Here is a 27,556-nt window from a genome sequence, read left to right on the forward strand (position 1 = left end):
TTAATTATGAGACCCAAATACGTTTTTTTATATCCTTTGCAGAAAAATATTGCAATTAAATTTTATTGGGAGCAAAATGATAAATTTGATCAGACATCTGGCAAAGGGTTCGTATATCAGGGCTGGAAGACAAAGAGTCAGGAGTCTCGACGGAACTTTGGTGGAACCTTTTCAGTGCATTGGAATAGGGTTGTTGTTATGTTACTAGGGAAGGTCTACAAAGCATGCAGGATAAATCAGTTTGAGAGACAGGGAATTGTGAGACATAGCGAAAAGGGGGATGTGTTTCATATGCAGTAGCATATGTCCTGTGGTGATGCCTGCGATGAGTCAAAGGAGCTGATGTATTCTAACAATAGTTATTTTGTGTTAATGCACAATGTACTGTCAGGGTCACTGATTTATGATGAATACATTATCAAAATTCAGTTTTAATTTACATTTGTTGTCATTTAGAGATTCTGCAACTGTTGCTTTTTCTGTGAAAATGACAACTCTGATTATGTTTATATTTATGAATGATTGGTCTTATTTTATATACTCCGTTAATTTTTATACCATTTCTTTATAAAGCTGGTGTTACCCATTAGTTAGATATCCAAGGTATAACAGATGAAAGGTAGGAACATAGAATCTCTCAAATGTAACCTGCCCCTGTCGCCCCTTCAAAAATATCATTATACCCAAGCGCTGGCATCCTTTACCATTATCCTAATTCACACCAAGACCCATGATCCATCATGGTCACTGACCCACGGTGGCTCTCAATTTGCGGTGCCTCGATTTTGAAATAATCAGCCTCGTGTTCATGTATCTACATGGCTTCAATCCTTCCTATCTCTGTAAATATTCTCCAGCCCAACATCCCTTTGAGAACTTTTGGCCTCTTGTGTATGTCGCATTTCCTTCAGCCCATTTGCAGCCACGCCTTCAGCTGTCTGAGTCCTAAACTCTGGAATTCCCTCCTTAAACTCTTTAGCCTCTCCCCGCTTTTAAGGCAATTCTTCAAACATGCCTCTTCGAGCAAACTTCACATCACTTTTCTTAATGGCTCGGTGTTCTTTTACTCGGTGTTAATTTTATGTTTGATTTTTCGACTGTAAAGCACTTTCCCACAGTAAAGATGTAATCACAATGCACTATTTGACTAGGGTAGACAAACAAATTGTACAAAGATTGTGCATTTAACCCGAATCCAGGGTTATCTGCTGGAAAGTTTCTTCTGCTTTCTGCATTGTATCTTCATTCACACATGTAAAATTGCCATTTAAGTAAAATAGTGTTGCCATTGGAAACAAAGACAAGCATGAATCAGAACCTTGAAATGAGGTGGGAAGAAAAGGTGAGAAATTGGGATGGGGTGGTGGTTACTGGTGGAAGAAATAAAAAGGAGCTGAATTGACAGGCAATAATTAACCCAGGACACCTCATTGATTGTACAGTGTGTGTATGTTAATTAAATCTCTTGCACTGCTGGGGTCAGTAACTCATCGAAGCCAATTATGCCATCAGTGCTCCTGTTTAAACAAATATCCATTAATCACTGAAAGCGTAGAGAAAAACCTAAAGGATGTTGGAACTAATCATAATTCTGTGTGACTGCCTTTTTAAAGGATTTCTTGTATCAGCACTGCCACTTAATCATCACTTTAATCCAAATTTGAATGCTAGACTGTGTATCTAATTGCTGGATTTTGCTTGCAGCTCAACTCAATATTTTGGCTTCAAATCTGCAGTTGCAAGGACGATTACGAAATGAATGGGTGATAAATTGAGCTCAGTAGTGACTACTTTTTGGGTGCTGAAAGTGGCCTGCACATTCCAAAATGTCTGCGAAGTTTGTGTGCACGTTTTTGCCTCGAATCACCTGGATGCTATACTGGTGAGGGCATTAGTGTACGTGCTGTGAATGCCTACTGGAAGCCTGCAGAACAAGCAGACTATAATGTCAATCAACATCCAACTTTGGAGTTCAGTGTTCCAGCTAACATCTCTTCTTAATCCCACATAGCTAGTTCAACAGTGGAAAGATCATCAACTACTTTCAGGTTAGTTGCTTCATCTGGCTGTTGCTACAACTCTGGAAGTGTCTGGTGCTTTCAATAGTTGATTCAAGTTGCAGAAGTCCTCAAGGTGCCGTGTCACAGGTGCTGAAATATTTTCAGCATATTTCAAGGCTGTTGCGTTACTCTCATTCCTAACTGACCCTTGTGAAGGTGGTGGTGAACAGACTACTTGAACCACTGCAGTCCATGTGGTGTAGGTAAAGCCACAGCGCTGATAGGTGGTTTCAGAATTTGATCCAGTGATGATGAATGAAAGATTTGGTCAAAGGGGTAGGTATTTTGAGGAACATCTTAAAGGAGGGGTGAAAGATAGAGTGTCAAAGATTTAGGGAATAGATGCCAGAGTTTAGGGATGGATGGATTTGTTGATTGCCATGTGTACCGAGGTACAGTGAAAAGTATTTTTCTGCGAGCAGCTCAAACAAATCATTTAGTATGTGAAAAGAAAAGAAAATACATAATAGGGTAATACAAGGTACACAATGTAAATACATAGACACAGGTAACGGGCGAAGCATACAGAGTGTACTATTAATCAGGTCAGTCCATAAGAGGATCGTTTAGGAGTCTGGTAACAGCGGGGAAGAAGCTGTTTTTGACTCTGTTAGTGCTTGTTCTCAGGCTTTTGTATCTCATTGCCGATGGCAGATGTGGGAAGAGTGAGGAAGCCAGGTGGGAGGGGTCTTTGATTATGCTGCCCGCTTTCCCCAGGCAGCGGGAGGTGTAGATGGAATCAATGGATAGGAGGCAGGTTTGTGTGATGGACTGGGCAGTGTTCACGACTCCCTCAAGTTTCTTGCAGTGTTGGGCCGAGCAGTTGCCATACCAGGCTGTGATGCAACCAGATAGGATGCAGTCTTTGATGACCGGTAAACGTTGGTAAGAGTCAGTGTGGACATGCCGAATTTCTTTAGTTTCCTGAGGAAGTATAGGTGCTGTTGTGCTTTTGTGGTGGTAGCGTCGCTGTGGGTCGACCAGGACAGATTTTTGGAGATGTGCACCCCGAGGAATTTGAAACTGCTAACCATCTCCACCTCGGCCCTATTGATGCTGACAGGGATGTGTACAGTACTTTGCTTCCTAAAGTTAATGACCAGCTCTTTAGTTTTGCTGGCATTGAGGGATAGATTGTTGTTGTTACACCACTCCACTAGGTTCTCCATCTCCATCCTGTATTCTGACTCTTTGTTATTCGAGATCCGACCAACTATGGTTGTGTCGTCAGCAAACTTGTAGATGGAGTTGGAACCAAATTTTTCCACGCAATCGTCTGTGTATAGGGAGTATAGTAGGGGGCTAAGTACGCAGCCTTGCAGGGCCCCGGTATTGAGTACTATCATGGAGGTACTGTTGTTTATTCTTACTGATTGTGGTCTATGGGCCAGTTGCAGAGTGAGGAGCCAAGTCCTAGGTTTTGGAGCTTTGATATGAGCTTGGCTGGGATTATGGTGTTGAAGGTGAAGCTGTAGTCAATAAATAGGAGTATGATGTAGGAATCCTTGTTGTCGAGATGCTCCAAGGATGAGTATAGGGCCAGGGAGATGGCATCTGCTGTGGATCGGTTGCGGAGATATGCGAATTGCATCCTGGGAGTCTGGAATTGATGTGCTTCATGACCTACCTCTTGAAGCACTTCATTACGATTGACTATTGGACGGTAGTCATTGAGGCACGTTGCCTGGTTTTTCTTTGGCACCAGTATGATGGTGATCTTTTTGAAGCAGGTGGGGACCTCGGAACAGAGTAGGGACAGTTTGAAGATGTCCGCAAACACATTTCCCAGCTGGTTTGCGCAGGCTCTGAGTGCACAACCAGGGACCCCAACCAGTCCCATCACCTTCCGAAGGGTTCACTTTCAGGAAAGCCAATCTGACTTTGGAAGCTGTGACAGTGAGTATGGGGCTGCTGGGGCTGTCAACAGTGGATTGATTGTTTCCTGCTCGACCCAAACATAGAATACATTGAGTTAATTGGAGATACTGCTCAGCTTCGCTTTGCAGCCGGTTATGTTGTTTAGGCCTTGCCATTACCAACGAGATTCTGTAACGCTAGACTGTGACCCTAGCTTGGTCTGATATTGTCTCTTGGCATCCCAGATGGCTTTGCAGAGGCCGTACCTCGATTTCTTGTATAGATCCAGATCGCCTGACTTGAACTCATCAGATCTGTCCTTTGGTAGGGAGATAATCTCCCGATTAAGCCATGGTTTCTGGTAGGGGAACATACGTACTACTTTCTTTGGCATGCAGTTGTCCACACATTTGCTGATGAAGTCTATGTAGTGGTGGCATACTCATTTAGGTTGGTCGCTGAGTTCTTTAATATGGACCAGTCCAGTATCTCCAAGCAGTCGCGTAGGAGCTCTTCTGTTTCCTCGGACCAGCACTGCATGACCTTCTTAGCCGGATACTCCCATTTAAGTTTCTGCTTGTATGCCAGCAGAAGAAGCACCATCTTATGGTCTGATTTTCTAAAGTGCGGTCGGGGGATAGAATGGAAGACGCCCTTGAATTTTGTGTAGCAGTAGCCAAGAGTGTTGTCGCCCCTGGTGGGACAGGAGATGTGTTGGTGGAATTTTAGCAGTACACTCTTGAGGTTGGCTTTGTTGAAGTCCCCGGCCACAATGAACAAGGCCTCCGGGTGTTCTGTTTCATTGTTATTTATAGCTGTGTACAATGCGTCAAGCGCCTTCTTCACTTCCGTCTGGGGTGGGATGTAGGCTGCTGTAATAATGGCTGAAGTGAACTTATGTGGAAGGTAGTAAGGGCAGCACTTCAGTCAGGTATTCCAGGTCCAGGGAGCAATAGGTCGCCAAGGTTACCATATCCAAGCACCAGGAGGAGTTGATGAGGAGGCAATCCCCTCCACCCTTTGCTTTGCCTGATGACGCCGTGCAATCCGCCCGGTGAATTGAGAAGCCTTCAGGTTGTATGGCACAGTCCGGTGAGGCAGGAGTGAGCCATGTCTCTGTGAAACAGAGCACACAGCAGTCTCTTACTTCCCTCTGAGAGGTAAGTCTGACGTTAAGTTAATCCAGATTGTTTTCGATCGCTTGGACATTTGCCAGGAGTATGCTGGGGGGTGTCATGAAAACGCATTGCTTTAGTCTCACCTGCAGACTGCCGTGTTTCCCTTGCTTCCTTGGTCGGTGGCTGCGGCTGGATGGTCCCGGGATCTGATAAGAGAAGTCTGACCTTGTGGAACTAGGTGTTTGCTCCTGGTGGGGGCCAAGGCCCTGGTTACGTTTCCGGGGTCGCGTCAGGCAGGGTCCCAGGCACTGCTTGCAGTAGTGGGGTTGCTGGGGGACATGTTTGCGGTCTGGTCGGGTCCCAGCATTCTGCAAGTACGGGAATACCTTGTGGCAAGTTCAGGTCCTCGCATGGGGTCTCCGCCGTTTCGGGCGTCTTGTGTCACAGCAGTGGCTTCCTGAAGCAGGTTGGGCTGAGTCTGTGCTCTGCTCCCTCCTTGGGTTGGGCCTTGGAGTAGGCCTGGTTGGGTCTCCATGTGGATTCTTTCCTCCATCCTCAGGTGATTAGGATCGCTGGGCGGTCCTCTCTGGGTTGGGTCTAGAATGAGAATTTTACAAGTGAGGTATTGTCAGAGTTGGAGCCAGAACAGCAAGCCCAGGGTTGTAGGCTGAATGGGACTTGATTTGAGTTAAGATGGCCATCAGAGGTTTGGATGAGCTCAGGTTTATTGACGGCAGAAGATGGGAGGTGAACCAGTGGAGCACTGGAAGAGCCAATATTGGCGATAACAAAGGCATTGATGATGGTTTCAGCGATCGAGACCCGAAACGCCAAAACATTCCACAGTGCCCAAAATAACAACGAGGAATGACTGTGAAAACCCAGCAAAAAACATCACTATTCACTGCATAATTCTGCAGTGTGGAAAGAACTAAGAGGCGCTATTCTCCGCAAATGCGGAGAGCCGTGAAGGCTGCCGTGAAACTGGCCGTGTTTCACGGCAGCCTCCGCGTCCCCTCCCCGGGCCCGATTCTGCTCCCCGGTCGGGGCTAGCAGCAGGGCCCCGTGAACCTCGGCATCGCAGGCTTAGCGAACTTCGCTAAGCCCGCGCGCCAAGGGTAACGGCGGCTGAAGCGCACGATGACGTCAGCCGTGCATGCGCGGGTTGGACGGCTCCAACCCGCGCATGCGCGGATGACGTCATCACGCATATGCGTGAAACCCGCGCATGCGTGGGCCGTCATGCCCCTCAGCCGCCCCATGGACTGATCCAGCGGGGCGGCGGAGGAACAAAGAGTGCACGGGGTTCGGACCCGCTGCCCACGATCGCTGGGCACCGATCGCGGGCCCATGCCACCCTTGGCACGGCCGTGGTGCGGCCGTGCCAATCGGTGCCATGGTTCTCGAGAACGGCACTTTGCGGCCGTTTTCACGAACTGTGATAGCAGGTGTGTTGGAGTTCGTGAAAACGGCCGTAAAGGCCTGGGAACTCGGCCCATCGGATAGGGGAGAATCGCTGCTCTCCGTAAAAAAATGGCGATCAGCGATTCGTGTCGTGGGGCGGCCGTGGGGGGGGGGGGAGAATAGCGGGAGGTCGGGAAAAATGTCGGGAAGGCCCTCCTGCTATTCTCCGACCCGTCGTGGGGGGCGGAGAATTGCGCCCTTTTTAGTCTGGACTTGGAAACGGTGGAACTGATAGATCCTGACCTGCATGTGTCTGAGTTCATGGTGCTAGACTTAGATTTTTTAATTGTTAAAAATTCATTTATGGGATGTGGGCGTTGCTGGTTAGGCTAGCATTTATTGCCTAGCCCGAGGTGCCTTTCAGAAGGTGGTAGTGAGATGCCTTCTTGAATTGCTGCAATCCTTCTGGTATCGGTACACCCACTGTGCTGTTAGGGAGGGAGTTCCAGTATTTTGTCCCAGCGACAGTGAAAGAACGGTGATATATTTCCAAGTCAGGATGGTGAGTGACTTGGAGGGAAACCTCCAGGTGATGGAATTCCCAGGTATCTGCTGCTCTTGCCCTTCTAGATGGTAGTGGTCGTGGGTTTGGAAGGTGCTGTCTAAGGAACCTTGGAGAGTTACCACAGTGCATCTTGTTGATGGTACACACGGCTGCCAATGTTCGTCGGTGGTGGAGTGTTTGAATGTTTGTGGAAGGAGGAGCAATCAAGCGGATTGCTTTGTCCTGGATGGTGGCAAGCTTCTTCAGTGTTGTTGGAGCTGCACTCATCCAGGCAAGTGGGGAGTATTCCATTACACTCCTTACTTGTGCCTTGTAGATGGCGGACAGGCTTTGGGGGTCAGGAGGTGAGTTACTCGCTGTCGGACTCCTAGCCTTTGACCTTCTCTGATAGCCACAGTATTAATATGGCTAGTCCAGTTCAGTTTCTGATCAATGGTAACCCTCCAGGATGTTGATTGTGTGGGATTCAGCGAAGGTAATGCCAGTGAATGTCAAGGGAAGGTGGTTAGATCCTCTGTGGTAGGAGATGGTCATTGCCATCTGGCAGCCAGAGAGCAGCTGATGGCACAGTTGCTCAGAGATTGATCACCTCTGGTCCTTATGAGTGCTCAGGCCTTACCTACTTAGGATTTGTATTAATGACTTGGTTGAAGACATTGACTGATCTATTAGCATAGATAGAGAACTGGCTAACTACCGTGTAACAGGGTATTGGGGTAAATGGGTGATTTTCACGTTGATTAACTGAAACGTGGAGGGCAGCAGGGATCAGTTCTGGGGCCCCAATTATGAATACAAAGGGCCAAATTTTAATTCCCAGGTCAAGTGTGCAATGATGGAAAAATTCCTGGCTTAGCAAATCCAGCCTTTAAAGATAGTTGTCCCGATGTTGACCTTTCAGTCCAGGGATGTGGGGGCTAGAATAGGAGAGGCAACCCTGGAAGAAGTGAGGAGGCTGCTTGATGTGGAGGCAGGCTGGACAAAAAGACTGGCTTGGGGCTCCAGCCAAAAAAATCCTGAAGATTCAAAGCTCTGCTCCAGCCGTCACCCCTCACTCCACCCCCTCCACTTCCCACACATGAGTCACCCATGCCAAAACATGCCACATCATGCCATGTCCCTAACTTCCACAGTCCTTCATAGCTCCTATATCAACTTATGCCCTTGTACCCACCCCATGGCCCTTTATTGCCCCAATACCAACCCATGTCTCTGTATCCCCCCTGACACTTTATAGCCCCTTTTCCAACCTATGGGCACAATTTAATCACCATTTTGCACTGGCACGGACCCTGGGCACGCCCGGTAATAGTGGGAAAGGTCAAAATCTAGATTCACACTGGGCACAAACCAATTTATAAGTCACCTGGTCCTGCTCCTGGTGGCAAGTTCCGGATCTCACCCAGAAATGGCGAGCATATCATTAACCCTCATTTACGTTCATTTGAATCTCATTTGCGAGATTTAAGCTGAATGTAACATCCTCCTAGGAATTACCTGACCTCCCAGTCATAATTCACGCGGGCATCTTTTAGTACTTCTTTTTAAAAGCGTCAAGCTGGCTCAATGGCTGCAGCGGAGTGTGAAGGGGGGGTTGGGGCGGGGGCAGGACACCCTTCAGGGTGGAATGGTGACATTTCCTTGTTGTTTAGTTGTTAGTGTGATATGTTTGGTGTTGCATGGTTGATGCCCCGCTGACAGTGCTGACACAGGCACATCACCCTCGAGTGGTGTAACACAGACGCTGGGAGGGTGGAACAGGGCAATCGGGGGGGATGGGGGGGGGGGGGAGGATACCCCAGGTCCTGGGGTAATAGAAAGTAGTGGCACAGTCAGTGGGTGATGTGGTGCAGTCCCAGACAGCGATGGTCCACTCTCTGTGCTCCGTTGCTGCGAGCATGCAGATCCCGGCCGATACCAGAACTGGCCTCCAGGACTGGCAGTGCCAGGTGGCAGGAGCGCCTCAGGGGATGGCCCCACTCACACTGCCATTCCGTGGAGTAGCCTGGGGCCTTCGGGCACCCAGATGGAGGAGCAGGTGATGGAGCCCATATTGGTGACTCCTGCAGGGAAGGTGCCTGGACGCCGCAGCACCTCGGACCTCCCCCAACCCCTCCTGTCCCTGGTGTTTTTGGTGGGCAGCAGGCAGAACAGGGCAGCAGCACGCCACCTGGGACACTCGAGCAACAGCAGGGTCCATCCAGGCCCATCGCCTCACAAGACGGCCTCCAACGGGGACCCATGTTGCAGGGCAGGAAACACAGCAGCCCACCTCCACTCCTGCTGGACAGTCTGGGGATCCTTAAGACATAGCTTTAGGGCCTGTAAGGCCAGGAAGTTAGACACCAGTTAAGTTGGCACGGGTGCAGGACACAGTTTAGTTATAGGGGCTAGGGCACGTATCGTTATATATCTTTGCACGTTAAACATCTGTTCATACTTTTACAACTTGTCTCCGTGCACTGTCAGATGGGTGTGAGGGGTGGGCTGGTCTGGGCTGGCCAGAGAGGGTGTGGGGGTAGGGGCGAATGGGCGGATGTTGTAGGTAGCTTGCACTCCCCCCCACCACCGTCACTCCAGGGATGTGATGGGACCATGTGATGGAATGGCCTGCTCGCATGCAGGGATCACCAAGGTGGCCGGTGGAAAGTGCTACTGTGGGCAGGAGTCAGACATTGCCAAACGATGTGGAGCACCAGAGCTCATCGTAGAGCGGGTTGTAATCATCCTCCATCCCATGGACCCGGCCTGGTGTTACTGCCAACCCAGGGCTCGCATCACGTAGTGCAGCAGATATGTATCACGGAGGGGTTTGCAGGTGGGGTTTTGTCCGGGGGATTGGGTGGGATGTGGTGTCCGTGCCCTTGGCCAATCCCGAATGGTCCAGGCACCTGAACCACGTCTCCTGGATACCAAAGCACTGATCGATCATGCCTCTGGTTGCGTCATGGGCGTCATTGTAGCGGGTCTCTGCGTCTGTCCGTAGCCTCCTGATAGGCGTCATCAGCCACGACTGCAGCGGATAACCCAAGTCACCCAGGAGCCAACCCCCCAGCCAGGAGCATCTCGAACATGGCAAGAATCGTCTAGTGTGCCAGGATGAAGGTGTTGTACACTGCCCGGGTACTGGGCACAGACGTGTATGATGCACAGCTGATGGTCACATATCAGCTGCACGTTCTTCAAGTGGAACCCGTTTCGGTTTGTGTCGAGCGGCTTGTCACCTGCAAGTGCTCCTAGGGGGACATGCATCCAGTCCATCACCCCCTGGACCCAGGCGTCCCATCGATGGACCCCCGCTGCTGGCATCCTTTGGGCTTGGTCCACACTGAAGTGGATCTATTGTGCTGCCGACACATTCAAGTCCTCCGCGACGTCGTGGATGCATCTGTGACCTGTACACAAAGCTCTGTGAGATCCTAGATAGGTCCACACTCGGGGTGGGGGGTGGGGTATTGTTTTGGGAGGAGTTGACACATGTATCATGGGGAACCGCAACACAACAGGGACTCACTTCCTCTCCCATGGCCGACATCCATTATGTAGTTTAACACTGATAAGTGCGAGGTGATTCATTTGGGGAGAAAAAAAATTGAATGCCGATTACAGGGTCAAAGGCAGGGTTCTGAGGAATGTGGAGGAACAGAGAGATCTTGGGGTTCATGTCCACAGATCTCTGAAGGTTGCCACTCAAGAGGATAGAGCCGTGCAGAAGGCCTATAGTGTGTCAGTGTTTATTAACAGGGGGCTTGAGTTTAAGAGCCGCGGGGTTATGCTGCAACAATCCATGACCCTGGTGAGACCATATTTGGAGTAATGTGTGCAGTTCTGGTCACCTCACTATAGGAAGAATGTGAAAGCATTGGAAAGGGTGCAAAGGAGATTTACTAGGATGCTGCCTGGTTTTCAGGATAGGTCTGATGAGGAAAGTTTGAGGGAGCTAGGACTTTTCTCTTTGGAGCGGAGGAGGATGAGAGGCGACTTAATAGAGTTTTATAAGATGATGAGGGGGATAGATAGAGTGGACATTCAGAGACTATTTCCTCAGGTGGATGTAGCTGTTACAAGGGGGCATAACTATGAGGTTCAGGGTGAGAGATATAGGAGGGATGTCCGAGGTAGGTTCTTTTCTCAGAGAGTGGTCAGGGTGTGGAATGGACTGCCTGCTGTGATAGTGGAGTCGGACACTTTAGGAACTTTCAAGTGGTTATTGGATAGGCACATGGAGCACACCAGAGTGACAGGTGGGATAGCTTGATCTTGGGCTCGGCACAACATCAAGGGCCGAAGGGCCTGTTCTGTGCTGTACAGTTCTATGTTCTATGTTCCATCCCGGCGACTTCTCTTTCTTCGGGCCTGATGACGATGTCCAGGGCCCAGTGCCCAGTCACGGTGAGGGATTACAGGCCCGAAGGCCCCTATCCTGTTTTCTCCTGCTCCCGGTGATTATGGGCAGCCTTCTCCTGGGGGTGGTGGGGGGAAGGGGTTTGGGGGTGGGGAGGTGGGTGGGGGGGGGGGGGGCAAACAGAAAACAACGGTGTTAGACAGTCCAACACATGCAGCCGAGGGAGTGGGTAGCTGATGAAACCCGCCATGGCAGCCGGTATGGGTCTCGACATGTTGGGCAGGGTTGGGGTTCGGCTGCCCTCCGGGTGGGGGGGTGGTGAGGTCATGGGTGTGTGGGATGGGGTTGATACCAGGGGCACAGTGCTGCCTACTCACTCTGGCCGCCCTGAGGAGTTTGTGCCATTTCTTCCTGCACTGCCAGCTGGTCCAGATGGTGTTGCCCACGATGCTGACTGCCTCTGCCACCTGCGCCCAGGCATGGCGACCAAAACTGGCTGGTCGCCTCCTTCTGGAGCCGGAATGTAGGTCGCCACCCCTCCTTTACGGCATCCAGGACGGTCTCCAGCTTGGCGTCCGTAATTTGTGGAGCTGCTCTCCTTGCTACCATCTTGGTGGGTGGGATGGTGTGTGTGGGGACTGCAATGTGCATACGCGACTAAACATTGTCAGCCTCCTGAGTGTCAATCACAAATCCAGCAAATCCGGCACCGTTTCTCATTGGAATCGATTATATTCCACATGGCACCAGTGCTAGCCCCTGAACAGTAGCAGAATCAGTCCAGGTGCAAAGCCAATTTTGCTGTTGTGATTTCCATGAATCCTGTGCCGGTGCCAACACTTAGTATTAGGAAGGGAGAATCCAGCCCTGGATCTTCAAGCAGTCCTGCAGCAAGAAGCAGGAGAGCACAAAGCACACACAACTCGCAGCGCAGCCACTTCGGAGGTGTGAAGTGCTCACATTACTAGAATACCTATTAGCAATAGCCTTCAGCTGTGCAGCCAGTGGTAGCCATGGTCAGCATGGGTTAAAGTGACCTGCGCCACATGACCACGGACGGGGCTTATGGGGGTGTTTGGTGGGATGGAGAGGCAGCATCTGGAGCTACCCCCGTTATATGTATACACAATCTGGGGGGTGGCATGCTAGAACTGTGGATACACAGCCCCTCACCCCCTCCCCTCACCCCTGACTGGGCCTGACCCCCTGCTCCCTCGGGGGCTCCTGACTGTCATTCTCCAGAGGTGACAACCTGTATGTGGGGATAATTAAAGTCTTTGAGTGAAATATGGCTTTAACTCAGGGTTTGCTCCTGTAGCCTTTCCTCGAAGCACCATATTCATGACCGATGACAGTACGGGATCATTTCTAGTGTGCTTCTTAACTTGTCCTGCGGTTACAGGAGTGTTAGCCACTTGCTCGAAGTAGATAATGTTTCCACGCAAATTGCTTGGTGACAAACTATTTGGTAAGGGTAGTTGGGAGAGTCCCGCTGCGTTTCCATGAAGATTTGACTGACAATACTTGATGGCGTATGTGTGTGCTGACAAGACCAATGCCCACTTCTGCATCCTGCTCAATGTCATTGGCTGGCATGATGGTACAGTGGTTAGCACTGCTGTCTCACAGCTCCAGGGACCCGGGTTCTATTCTGGCCCTGGTTGACTGTGTGGAGTTTGCACATTCTCCCCTTGTCTACGTGGGTTTCATCCGGGTGCTCTAGTTTCCTCCCACAGACCAAAGATGTGCAGGTTAGGTGGATTGGCCATGCTAAATTGCCCCTTAGGGTCTAAAAGGTTAAGTCGAATTATGGGAATAGAGTGGAGGCGTGGGTTTAAGTAGCATGCTCTTTCCAAGGGCTGGTGCAGACTCGATGGGCTGAATGGCCTCTTTCTGCACTGTAGGTTCTATGATTATATGAATCCTGATAGAGGTTCAAGAATGATTGTTAGTGGACAATAGTCCATCAGGTAAGTGAATTTCCTCCCATACAGGAATTGATAGAACCGTTTTATGCCAAGAGTGATTCTTGGGGCTTATTTATCTGCACATATTTGCTTTCGATCTTAATCAAGGTCCTGGACATAAATGTTATCGGCTTCTCTTCAGCTGTGGGCCTTATGTGGGAAACCACCACCACCTCAAACCCATAAGGTGATGTGTCACATGACAATTGCACTGGTAAATGTGGATCAAATTGTGTCAGATCTCTGACTTGAATAGCGCCTCTTTGGTTTGCACAAAGGCTCTCTCACATTGATCCCTCCATTTCCACTTTTTATTGTGACAGCAAATTATGTAAAGGCTTTATAATAGTCACCAGATTAGGGAAAAACTTTCTGTAATAACTTAGTAAATCAAAGAAAGATCAAAGTTGGTTCACAATCTAAGGTGCAGCTGCCTCGGTAATGGCTTTGACATTCGAATTGCAAACACTTTGCAATGATGAAATGTCCCAGATATTCGATAGAAACATGGAAACATTCTCATTTGTCTTTTTGGACTCTGAACCCATAATCTTCTAATCTCTGGAGTGTGCCATCAAGGTTGCAGAGATTTTCTTCCTCATTCTTTCCAGTAACAAAGATGTCATCGAAGTAACACTGGAATCTGTCTAATCTACTTAAAATTTGGTGCATAGATTGTTGGAAAAAAGCTGGTGCAAAATGGTAGTCGTTTATATCAAAATAATCCTTTGTGTGCTTCAATCGTCAAGAAATGTTGTGAATCTTGATCTACATTTATTTGAAGATATGCTTGACTGAGGTCAATTCACTGAAGTGTTGGCCTCAGCATCAATCACGGACTTAGGGTACTGTTCTGCACACATTACAGGATTAATAGTGCAGATCCATCTTTTTTCATCACAGATATGATCGGCGTGGCCCAATCACTCATGTTAATGAGTTCAAAGACTCCCTTTCTGACCAGCCATTTTTATTCTACCTCTACTTTGGGTCTGATTGTGTATGGGACTGACTTAGCCTTTAAGCACCTCGACTGACTCTCTTCCTTGATCTTCAAATTTACTGAGATCTCCTTCATGCTTTCACGGTTGAAGACAATGGTTTGTTTCTTCAAGATGTTGGGTCAACCTGATTCGGAATCTGTCATGAGATTTACCTAAAACCAATCTATTCTCATGTTTTCCAGCCAAGTTCTTCCCATTAGTGCTGGATAATTTCCTTTGACTTTCTGCAAGGACAAATCAGCCATCTGTCCGTTTAATTGCACTATTACATCAATACGGTCCCTCAATGGAACCACTTCTCTCGTAGCGGTTCTTAGCATTATCTTCGAGGGTTTCAGAACAATATGTCAGAGATTTTCTTGATAAACAACTGCCACCTCCATCTTCACCGGCTGGCCGTCTGCTAATGGAGTGGCCCAACATCGGTTTGTTTCACCAGCAATAGCTCGCACATTTCATGACAGTTCAACTCTGGACTGTGAATTGAGTTCCTTTCCACTGTCATTTTATTTTGCAGTATGTTTTCTTGCTGAGTTCCATGCTATATTTCAAACATAATACTACCGAAAACACTGGAAAATGTTCAGATTTAGCAAATAGAATAGAATAGAACAGTACAGCACAGAACAGGCCCTTCGGCCCTCGATGTTGTGCCGAGCAATGATTACCCTACTCAAACCCACGTATCCACCCTATACCCGTAACCCATCAACCCCCCCCCCCCCCCTAACCTTACTTTTTAGGACACTACAGGCAATTTAGCATGGCCAATCCACCTAACCCGCACATCTTTGTGTATGGGTCGCTGAGAGTCGCTGACTCTTAATTTCCCCTTAAATATCCACAATTGTTTGGACTGATTAGGGGCACGATCCTCCCAAAGGGAGACAAAGTCCTGATGCCGGAGTGAAAACCGGAGTGTTTCACTCCGGCTTTGGAGCCCACTCCCATCCCCCTATTCTTCCGCCCTAGGAGCAAGGTCGCGTCATTTACGCGTGCTGGGCCTTGAAGAGATCTAGGGCGGTATTCCCCCCCCCCCCCACGCCGGGTGGGAGAATCGCCGGGGCGCAGTGCAAGTTGCGCCACACCGCCCTGACACCCGCACGCAATTCTCCCAACCCTCCTCCAAACCAGCGCCGTGTAAATGCGCGGCCGACGTCGCGTAAATGACGTCACCCGCACAGCGACCAGGCATGGACGGCACTGGCGGGACTGTCAGGTTTTTAGCCGGCCGCTCAGCCCATCCGGGCCGGAGAATCGCCGCAAACGGCGAGTGGCGATTCTCCGAGCGGCCCAGCGCGATTCTCGCGGCGCTGGTTTGGAGGAGGGTTGGGAGAATTGCGTGCGGGTGTCAGGGCGGTGTGGCGCAACTTGCACTGCGCCCCGGCGATTCTCCCACCCGGCGTGGGGGGAAGAATACCGCCCTAGATCTCTTCACACATCAAGTCTACTGAGTAGTACTACACTCCTGTTTGTTTCACTCAATGCCTGTGTCTATGTACTTATATTGTGTATTTTATGTTTGACCTATGTATTTTCTTTTCATGTATGGAATGATCTGTCTAAGCTGTACACAGAATAATACTTTTCACTGTACCTCGGTGCATGTGACAATAAACAAATCCAAATCCAATATTTTCTTTTATATGGACAATTGCAACCAATTAATCTAGTTTGGTACTTCCGGCCTGCATTTGTTAATCATTCATATTTGATTCATTTGATTTGATTCATAATTAATCATATTACACACAATCAAATCTGAAAATTTATCACCTTTATTTCTATGAGATAAAGATAAAACAAAGCAGGCAATAAGCGTGATACTTCCAGCCCGGAGAAATACCTTTTTATCTGTGCAAAGCAATTAAAGACACTAAAAATCAGACTCAGACCTAGATAATGTTATTGACAGGGCTCTCTGTCTCTTGAGTCATATTGAATAGAAAATCTCTTAGTCCAAAGAATTGTCCGAGGTCATGAAACACAACTTGGAATCTCAAAAACCTCAGAGTTTGATGAGTGGAAAGGACAACACTGGGTGTAATAATAAACCTGAGGCAGATAGAAGGTGTGTCAACACAAAGGGCCACAAAGTCAGCAGGGAGCCTATTGCTATCAAAATGTCATGACATAAATAAGCAGGTGAAACCACTGTTGACAAGGGCAGTGGAATGTTCTGGGGCTATGAATAACCGAAAAACAATTATCCTTAATGGGTTATGAGTGGCCTCTCAGTGTAACCTCAGGTATCTCCTTGATATCCTGGTCAGTCGGAATATTTTCTGAGGTCTATATCAAAATAAATATGTGATTGTCACTCTTCATGATCAAAGTGATTGAAAGTCATTTTTCAAAGTGTGGGCATGCCTGACAGGTCGCTATGATAAATGAGGAATAAGTCATATTCAGTTATTGGACAGCTTTTTTTTAACTTACGTTTTTCTCATTTTGGGCAAATCTTTCTCCTGTGATACTTCTGTATTCAACAGAAAGTAAGGACAGAGTTTTAGGTTAGCAAAATAGAGTAAAAAGTATATAATAAAACAGCCGAATATAAAATATCAATCATTTTCCCAATTATAAGTTACTTTTAACCCAGTGAAATAATACTGTGCATGGATTTTGTCAAATGGTTGCGTAGAGTTGTTCTTTGTAACCTAAGGAAGATTACCAATACATGCTAAAGCTCTTTGAGGAGTTAAGCCCAACATTAATTTCAGAAACTTTACCAATTTCATAGTGAGAGATGGGTAGAAAGCTTCATAGAAGTTCTGGGAAATCATGGGCTGGATTCTCTGCCCCGCCATGCTGCGCCACTTTTCTGCCCAGACCCGCCGGCGGGATTCTCTGTTCCGCCCGCCGGTCAATGGGGTTTCCCATTATGGGGCAGCCCAAGCCGTCAGGAAACCGCCCGGCACCGGCAAAACGGAGAATCCAGCCCCATCAGTTTTGGGGCTGGGAATAAGTGGCCGCCTCAGGCTTGTTTTAATCAGAGATATTTCGAGAATCCTGCTTGTGAAGGAGTTCAAGCAGCCACGAATAAATGCCAAATTCAAGATTCCTGCAGGTCCAGGCTTGTACCTATCCCCTGGAGAATGAGCTCCACGGAAACATTTATATTGATGAGGCTATTACTGCATTCCTCTACATACTAAGGCACACATTGGAAAACAAATTGGACAAACATTTAAGAAACGTCAGCTAGAATGGGCCATTTACAGGAATACTGGACAATCTGGAGCCCGTTCATGGCTCCTCAAGCCCCAAACACCTCCAAAAACTCCAAAAGCTCCAAAACTTAGGACTTGGCTCTCCACTCTGCAACTGGATCCTTGACTTTCTGACCAACAGACCACAGTCAGTAAGAATGAACACCAACACCTCCTCCACAATAGTCCTCAACACCGGTGCCCCGCAAGGCTGCGTACTTAGCCCCCTACTCTACTCCCTGTACACACACGACTGCATGGCAAAACTTGGTTCCAACTCCATCTACAAGTTTGCTGACGATACGACCATAGTGGGCCGGATCTCGAACAACGACGAGTCTGAATACAGGAGGGAGATAGAGAACCTAGTGGAGTGGTGCAATGACAACAATCTCTCCCTTAATGCCAGCAAAACTAAAGAGCTGGTCATCGACTTCAGGAAGCATAGTACTGTACACACCCCTGTCAGCATCAACGGAGCTGAGGTAGAGATGGTGAGCAGCTTCAAATTCCTAGGGGTGCACATCACCAAAAATCTATCCTGGTCCACTCATGTCGACGCTATCACCAAGAAAGCACAACAGCGCCTTTACTTCCTTAGGAAACTAAGGAAATTTGGCATGTCCACATTAACCCTTACCAACTTTTACAGATGCACTATAGAGAGCATCCTCTCGGGCTGCATCACAGCCTGGTATGGCAACTGCTCGGCCCAGGACCGCAAGGAACTTCAGAGAGTCGTGAATACCGCCCAGTCCATCACACGAACCTGCCTCCCATCCATCGATTCCATCTACACCTCCCGCTGCCGGGGGAAAGCAGGCAGCATAATCAAGGATCCCTCCCACCCGGCTTACTCACTTTTCCAACTTCTTCCATCGGGCAGGAGATTCAGAAGTCTGAGAACACGGACGAACAGACTCAAAAACAGCTTCTTCCCCACTGTCACCAGACTCCTAAACGACCCTTTTATGGACTGTCCTCATTAATACTACACCCTGTCTGCTTCATCCGATGCCAATGCTTATGTAGTTACATTGTATATATTGTGTAGCCCTATTATGTATTCTCATATACTTTCTTGAATTCTGTTCAATTCCCTTTCTTCCAATGTACTGAATGATCTGTTGAGCTGCTTGCAGAAAAATACTTTTCACTGTACCTCGGTACACGTGACAATAAACAAATCCAATCCAATCCAATCCAAGATAGTACGCCTTGCTTTAAGTGGCTCTTCTTCATTGTTGACTCCACCAAAATTTGTGCAGGTAGTGGAAGAGCATGTTATTTAAATGGTTCCTACAGGTTTCACATGGATCTCGTATACCATACCTGACAAAGAGGTAGAAAGTGCAGCAAAGACTCCTGGGCCGGACGGAGGAGTGTGAGGAGTTTGAGGGGGGTGGAGCAGGGGGAGGAAGGGTGCAGGAGGATGGGCGATGCTATCAGAAAAATGATTTGGGTTTCCACCCTTCTTCTCCCCAGAACAGAGCCCAATATAAAATCAGTTGTTAAAGAATCAGTTTATGAGATTTTTAAACTTTTGTTGGGTGCACAGATCAGCAAAGTTGATATTGTTCAAAATCATGAGCGATATTAATAGACTAAAATATAAAGAAAATGTTTCCACTGCCAGCGGCACACAGATTAAAGGAAATAAAAACTGGAAATGCTCAACAGGTCTGCCAGCATCTGTGGAGAGAGAGAGAAACAGAATTAATATTTCCATCAGAAATATAACGTGAAATCTTTCATCAAGTCGCCTTGACTTGAGAGCCCTTTAAAAATGGCAGGTGGGTCTCAATTCTGCCCCAACCCCGGGCTGTCTAACTTTTGGGGTCACCTTTAATGGGGGGGAAGATGGTTCCTATAGAATCTCACATCTGCCCTACCTTATCAGCTCCATTGTGGAGATTGCTGTCGCCTACTCCTCTACAATTTTCATGCAGTTGAGCCAGGTTTTTAAAGAGTCGTGGTTCATGGCCCATTGGGGGACTCGTGAAGCTTAGTGTGCATCAGCGGTCCTTCTAAAAGGTAAGTTCAAAAGATCTCTCTCATGCCAAGAATCCCAAGTTATTCAGATGAGAGCCCAGAAAATATTGAAATACGAGAACACTTGCTCGCCAGAGGAAACATTGATTGATTGGCTCAGACTCACTGGGGTTAGCTTCACGATGTTTATTGCCACAAGTTAGATGGTTTCAAGGGCATGTGATTCGTGGTTTTTGAAACATCAAAGGATAATTGACACTTTTATTAGCTTCTCCAACCTTTTTCTTCAAGCAAAGGAGAAAGTTATCCATGGATTAGATTTTTTGAAAGCTTATTTTTTAGATCTGCCATTATACACTATAGTGTTGATTGGATCTAAAAAGTTTACAGTGCGCCTTGGGGCAATGAATTGCCAGAGTTTGGCATGGGGACATGAGAGACCTAAGAGGGCGGGTGGAGTATGAGGTGGCATGGGGAATGTTTGGAGGATGGGGAGGATGTTGTGAGGGATAAGGACTGGAGGATCTTTGTTTTTCCTCACCTGGGACAAAGTCCCATGTCACAGAGGTGGGCCTTTTAAACAGCGCACCTCACAGCCCACCTCAGAACCAAGCAACCCCCTTGGCTGTCCTCACACTCAGTCCCGGGTCAGCTGGCCAGGCTCCATTCTGTACCCGTGCCCTGGCGGGCACTTTCTCCCGAGGCAGGCATGCCGAGCCAAGAATTTTCCCGACTCCCTCACCCGCCACAAGGATGAAAATTCAGGCCATTAGCTCAGTTTCTCTCTCCACAGGCCTACTGAATATTTCCCAAATGTTTCTGCTTTTATTTCAGATTTTCACCAACTGCAGTATTTTGCTTCTGTATTTATTTATTCTGATTTATGGAACTGACAAAAGAAGCAAAAGGAGATGAGAAGACTTCTTTGTTGCAGCATCTGCATCCCCTGAAAACGTGATGGATGCAGATTCATCTTTTAAAGGAACTGGATATACTTGAAAAGCTAAAGAAATGTAGCACTGCAAGATGGTGGGGGTGTGGCTGGGGGTGGGGATGGGAGAGTCAGGCAGAGGGACTATAAAGATCTGGTACATTATGATGGGTCAAAGAGCTTCCTCCTGTGATTTAAGAGTAAATTGTTCTCGGATCAAATCTAAACAACGATTTACGGGTTAAGTAAAGTTGCCATAGTCCCAGATGACCATGGGCTGCTTTCCTCTTTGAGGAGGAGAGCTGACTGGTGGATTTAACCTGAGGATCACCACACCTCAGGTGAGGGGCAAGGTCTGAGAATGCAGACCTTCATGAATAACGTCAGCCAGTACGAGAATTTAACCCTCGTTGTTGAATAGACCAGTTGTTCAGCCAACTGAGCTAAACCGCTCCCCACTTACGGTGTAAGGATTGCTCTGCATTACATTTCTGGAGCATGTTTCCAGACTGCTAAGAATATTGACCCTCTGGTTGCGATTAAGGCCGAGTGCATCAGGTGCTTGGAGGTATGAATATGTCCTGCGGGAACCTTCATTTTAATACTGAAATCCATGCTGTGTGGAAACCACCAGGGATGCCCAATTGCCAGATCAATTTAGCAATAGCCCAGTACTGGTCCAATTCTGGGCTGACTGTCGCACTGCTAAACCTATCCTGTTGAGCCTGTTCTGTGCCTGAATAATATCATGATCATATAAGAATGCTACCCTTTAGTTCTTAAGGCATGTCCATTTTGTTTATTAGCACCTTGAATTGAATATGGTTTCTTTAAATTTTTTGTACTCTCTTCCTCACCGATTTTGTTCTGTTTCAGATTTTTTGCCAGTTCAAGTGGCTTCAAATTGCACTGAGTTCAGGTTGAGTGAGCTTTCTTCACAGCCTGTGAAACAAAACATATTACAATTGAATACATTTGTGGGCAGCTTGGTAGCACAGTGGTTAGCACTGTTGCTTCACAGCTCCAGGGTCCCAGGTTCGATTACTGGCTTGGGCAACTGTCTGTGTGGAGTCTGCATATTCTCCCCGTGTCTGTGTGAGTTTCCTCTGGGTGCTCTGGCTTCCTGCCCCATTCCAAAGATGTGCTGGTTAGGTGGGTTGGCCATGCTAAATTGCCCTTCATTTCCAAAAAGGAAATTTTGGGGGTTACAGGGTTACGGGGATAAGTTGGAAGTGTGGGTTGAAATGGGGTGCTCTTTCCAAGGGCCGGTGCAGACTCGATGGGTTGAATGGCCTCCTTCTGCACTGTACATTCTATGATTTACACAACTGAAATTGGCCTGGATTTTGTGGTCAGTGGAGAAGTTGAGGTGTGCATCACTGACTGGGTTAAAAAAAACTCTGGCCTGGAACTTGTGGCCAGTGGAGAATTGGAAGTTGTTTTTTTAAATTCACTTTACGGGATGTGGGCGTCGCTGGTTAGGCCAGCATTTATTGTGCATCCCGAGTTGCCCTTCAGAAGGTGGTGGTGAATTGCCTTCTTGAGCAGCTGCAATCCCTGAGATGGAAGTGCGCCAACAGTGCTGTTCGGGAGAGGGTTCCAGGAGTTTGAACCAGTGACAGCGAGAAATGGCAATATGGGGCGGGATTCTGCAAAAAGCAGCAGGGCGGGCAACTCCGGCGCGAAGGAGTGGCCTGAACCACTCCGGCGTCGGGCCGCCCCAAAGGTGCGGAATCCTCCACACCTTCAGGGGCTAGGCCGGCCCCCGAGTGGTTTGCGCCTCGCCGGCTGGCGCGGAAGTGGCTTGGCGCCACGTCAAATGGCGCCGAAGGCCGGCACAAGTTGGCACATGCGCAGGAGCGCTAGCATGTGCTGGCATCATCCCAGAGCATGCGCAGGGGGTTCATCTCCGCATCGTTCATCGCGGACTATTACAGCGGACGACGCGGAGGAATAGAGTGCCCCCACAGATCGGTGAGCCCTGATCGCGGGCCAGGCCACCATGGGGGCATCCCCCCTGGGCTAGATCCCCCGAGGACCCCGGAGGCCGTCCGGTGAGCCAGGTCCCGCCGGTAAGTATCTGTTGCAATTTAAGCCGGCGAGACTGGCCGAAAACGGGCGGCCGCTCGGCCCATCGCTGCCAACGGCCCCCAACTGGCGTGGCGCGATTCCCGCCCCCGCCAAATCCCCGCCGGGAGAAAATTCGGCAGCCGGCGGGGGTGGGATTCACACCGCCCCCCCCCCCCGGCGATTCTCCGACCCGGCGGGGGGTCGGAGAATCCCACCCATGTTCCCAAGTCAGGATGCTGAGTGACTTGGAGGGGAACTTGCAGGTGGTGGGTTTCCCAGGTACCTGTTGCTCTTGTCCTTCTAGTTGGTAGTGGTCATGGGTTTGGAAGATGGGCCAGGCTTTAGAAAACTCAAAGGTATATCATGGAGTTCACCTGACCTACAACTGTTTATTGATTTTTGTTACGATGAGCACAAGGGCCTGCCTTTCAGGTGTTATTCAACAGAGGCCTTAAGCACTTTTAATCAAAAACAGTTCATTCAATGAATTTAGTTAACATTTTTATAAACACACACTGTAAGCATTGTTATCAACTACAAACATAAATAACCCACACAGCTACAGTACTCTATGTATAACCCTCAATATATTACTGTTAAGCTGTTCCAACTTATAGCAAGATCCTATAAACCTGAAAACCCTTTTCAAAGATGTGGCCCAGCACACAGCACTCAAGATCTGGTTTGGAAGCTCTTGTGTCCTTTCCAAAATAGCAGGTTTGAATTTCTTCCAGAAAACAATTATTTATTTTCCAAGTTATCAAGCAGTCTGGAAACAGCTTTTAAACTGAAGGTAGAGACATTCCAAGATACTTGTCTCTCTGAATACAGAGGCCAAATGTGAAAACGAAAGCAAAACACTCAGAGCTACCAAAACAAGCCCAAACCAAAATGAAAATAAAACTCAGAGCCACAGCCCAGCTCCACCCACACAATGACATCACTGAAGCCATGTGATAGGACAAAAACATTTCTTAAAGCGACACTCCCATGACAGTGCTGTCTAAGGAACCTTGGTAAGTTCCTGTAGTGCATCGTGTGGATGGTACACACAGCTGTCACTATTTGCCAGTAGTGGAGGGATTGAATGTTTGTGGAAGGGGTAACAAACAAGCGGCTGCTTTGTCCCAGAATGGTGTCGAGCTTCTTCAGTGTTGTTGCAGCTGCACTCATGTAGACAAGTGGGGAGTATTCCATTGCACTCCTGACTTGTGCCTTGTAGATGGTGGACAGACTTGGGGCAGTCAGGAGGTAAGTTTATCGCCATATGATTCCTAGCCGTTGACCTGTCTGATAGCCACAGTATTAATATGGCTAGTCCAATTCAGTTTCTGATCATTGATAAACCCCAGGGTGTTCAGCGATGGTACTGCAATTGAATGTCAAATGGCAATTGTTAGTTCCTCTCTTGTAAGGGGATGGTCATTGCCTGGCACTTATGTAACTTGCCACTTGTCAGCCCAAGCCTAAATATTGTCCAGGCATTGCTGTATTTGGACATGGACTGCTTCATTATCTGAGCAGTCGCGAATGGTGCTCAACATTGTGCAGTCGTCTGAAAACATCCCCATTTCTAACCTTATGATAGAAGGGAAGCTATTAACGAGGCAGCTGAAGGTGGATGGGCCTCGACCCCTGAGGAACTCCTGCAATGATGTCCTGGAGCTGAAACGATCGACCTCCAACCACCACTGATGTGTTAGGCAGGTTGGTTCGACGTGGACTGCGCTTGATGCAGTGTGGCAAAAGACAGACCTCTAACACTGGAGAAGATCCAACACGATTTTATTCAATGTTATAACTAATATACATGCTCTGCTGTGGGTCGACACTATACTGAACTGACTGGAGACCTAATACTAGCCTAACCAGACTTACTAGCTACCGCATGGTGTTTGCACTGGCTAGCTCGTGGACTCTGACTGTCTCAGTGGCTGGGTCCAGAGAGACTGGGAAAACTAGTGCCCTCTGGCTTTATAGTGGTAGTGTCCTGTCTGGTGATTGGCTGCTCTGTGCTGTGTGCTTACTAGTCATCTTGTGTGTCAATCACTGCCTGTCTGCACTTCATTATATACAGGAGTGGATATTATGACAACCACAACCATTTTTCTGTCAGATATGACTGCAACCAGTGGAGAGTTTACGCTCTGATTCCCATTGACGCCAGTTTTGCTGGGGCTGCTTGATGCCATACTCGGTCAAATGCTGCCTTGTTGTCAAGGGCAGTCACTCTCACCTCACCTTTAGCATACAGCTCTTTTGTCTATGTTTGAACCAAGGCTGTAATGAGGTCAGGAGCTGAGTGACCCTGGCAGAACCCAAACTGAGCGTCCGTGAACAGGTTATTGTTGAGCAAGTGCTGCTTGGTAGCACTGTTGATGACTCTGTTGATGACTTTACTGATGATGGAGAGTAGACTGATAGGGAGGTCTTTGGCTGGGTTGGAGGTTCCTGTTTCTTGTGTACAGGACACACCTGGGCAATTTTCCATATTGCCAGGTAGATACCAGCGTTACAGCTGTACTGGAACAGCTTGGCTAGGGGTGTGGCAAGTTCTGGAGCACAAGTCTTCAGTAATATTGCCAGAATATTGTCAGAGCTCATAGCTTTGCAGTATCCAATGCCTTCAACCTTTTCTTGATATCATGTGGAGTGAATTGTATTGGCTGAAGGCTGACATCTGTGATGCTGGAGACCTCCAGAGGAGACTGAGATAGATCACCCACTCGTCACTTCTGGCTGAAGATTTTTGCGAATGCCTCAGCCTTGTCTTTTGCACAGATGTGCTGGGCTCATTTATCATTGAGGATGAGGATATTTGTGGAGCCTTCTCCAGTGAGTTGTTTAATTGTTCACCACCATTCACGGCTGGATGTGGCAGGACTGCAGAGCTTAGATCTGATGAGTTTGTTGTGGAATCGCTTAGCTCTGTTACTTGCTGCTTATGCTGTTTGGCACACAAGTAGTCCTGTGTTGCAGCGGACAGTTACAATTTAAACATATTGACTTAAACAAGTGAGCCGAGTTATAGTACAAGCATCAGGATTGATCCTGCATGGTAAAATGGATTGGGTCAGCTGGATGCATGTCCTGTGCGCCAGCTGGTCCAATCAATTTTATGATTCTTTACTGGTTTATTAAAATAAGCTACTCTTTTTTGAGTTTTCATCATGCAAACAGTGCACAGCCCAGATTGCATTTGCTAGGTCCACAGCAGACTGTTCCGACAACAGATGATTCAATATCTTTTAAGCTTCTGGTTGAATCAATCTCTTGAATTGAATGGCCTCATCCTGAAAGGTAAAAAAAAAATGTATTGAACCAACTGCTGTTAAAATGCGCATCTAGTACAGCAACTGAAGGCCAACTGTGCAGGTCTTTGGTAATGGAACGCAGGAAGCTGCACTTTTAGGATGCTAAATATATCAGCTTACTAAACCCCTGTGTGGAATGTGTTGGTTTCGTGGTCATCACCTGGTTTGATCAACACAACCAGGTGGAGCACCAAACATGAGCTAGTTACCAAAGGGGGAAAACATTTAACCAAAATGTTTAACTTTGTGAACATAGTCAGCTCAATGGGTTCATGAAGTGAGCACACAGTGTTAACATAGAGGCCAGGAAGATCCTCAGAGTGGATCATTTGTTTTAACCAAGTTAGCTGATCATAGCTGGATTGGAATTAGAAGTGCTAAAGTCAGTGTTTTTAAAACTTTTTTGCCCGGAACCAATTTTTACCAACCGGCCAACCTTCGGGACCCACGCCGGCCAGCCAAACTTCAGAGCCCACGCCAGCCGAACTTCGCGACCCATTCCGGCTACCCTTTGTGACCCATGCTGACAGAACTTCATGACTGACATTTTTGCTTACCTTTAATGTGACAGGTGAGCCTGCTTTGTCCTCACGATCTCACTTGCTTTGTTATTAAATGTTACATTTCTGCCAAGGGCTTCAGTTTAAGTTTTTGCTGCACCCTTTGAAAAAAATCAAGAGGTTTGTCATCGAACTCGCCATGCTTAGTCTTGAAATGCTGTTGAAGTTTTGAATGTTTGATCTTTCATTTGCCAGTACTTCCCTGTACATAACGCACATGGGCATTGAAACCTGATTTGCATTGGCACAATTAATCAGGCCATATTCCAAGAAATCAACTTTGTACTCCTTTTTTTCTGATTTCAGCTTCTTCTTAATGGGTTGTTCATCAGAGTCCCTGGAGCTCACACCAGCACTGCTTTTTCCTGCTGTGGAGTCTCTTGAGAAGCTCTCTCCAGCAGATTCATTTGTGAATCTCTGGTCTATTTGTATCTCTGGCTGTCTCTTCCTTATTCCAAACTGATCCATTTTCAGTTCTTCACACAGTCCTGTTGCTTGCTTGCGGTAGCTACAAAATGGAGAAATCCCTCCTTCAGGGTTTTGCGGCCAAGGCAAGGATCGCGTGGCATCAGTGTATGTATCGAACTCGAGACCACATCTGAAGCGAAGATTCTGCTGCTTATAATAGGAAATTTAGTCCTGGGACAGCATGCTGAGGTCAGGACGAGGCGGTATTGGGACAGCGCGCTGAGCTCAGTAGAAGGTGGCACAGGGACAGTGCACTGAGATCAGGAGAGGGCAGTACTGGGACAGCGCGCTGACGTCAGGAGGAGGTGGTACTGGGACAGCACGCTGAGCTCAGGAGGAGGCAGTACTGGGACAGCACGCTGAGTTCAGGAGGAGGCGGTACTGGGACAGCGCGCTGAGCTCATGAGGAGGTGGTTCTGGGACAGCACGCTGAGCTCAGGAGGAGGCAGTACTGGGACAGCACGCTGAGCTCAGGAGGAGGCGGTACTGGGACAGAGTGCTGAGCTCAGGAGGAGGTGGTACTGGGACAGCGTGCTGAGCTCAGGAGGAGGTGGTACTGGGACAGCGTGCTGAGCTCAGGAGGAGGTGGTACTGGGACAGCACGCTGAGCTCAGGAGGAGGTGGTACTGGTACAGAGTGCTGACGTCAGGAGGAGGTGGTACTGGGACAGCGTGCTGAGCTCAGGAGGA

At 48.1% G+C, this 27,556-nt stretch overlaps 1 long non-coding RNA gene across 1 annotated transcript in view; it reads left to right on the plus strand.

Moving 5' to 3' along the window:
* The first annotated feature begins 1,705 nt into the window (after nt 1–1,705).
* The window catches only part of LOC119963702, a 156,379-nt gene continuing 130,528 nt past the window's right edge, over nt 1,706–27,556 (plus strand). Inside the window, exon 1 of the long non-coding RNA XR_005460131.1 lies at nt 1,706–2,048. This is a non-coding gene — a long non-coding RNA (uncharacterized LOC119963702). The remainder of the gene's footprint in view (nt 2,049–27,556) is intronic.

The sequence above is a fragment of the Scyliorhinus canicula genome, chromosome 3, assembly GCF_902713615.1.
Source record: "Scyliorhinus canicula chromosome 3, sScyCan1.1, whole genome shotgun sequence".
Lineage (NCBI taxonomy): Eukaryota > Metazoa > Chordata > Chondrichthyes > Carcharhiniformes > Scyliorhinidae > Scyliorhinus > Scyliorhinus canicula.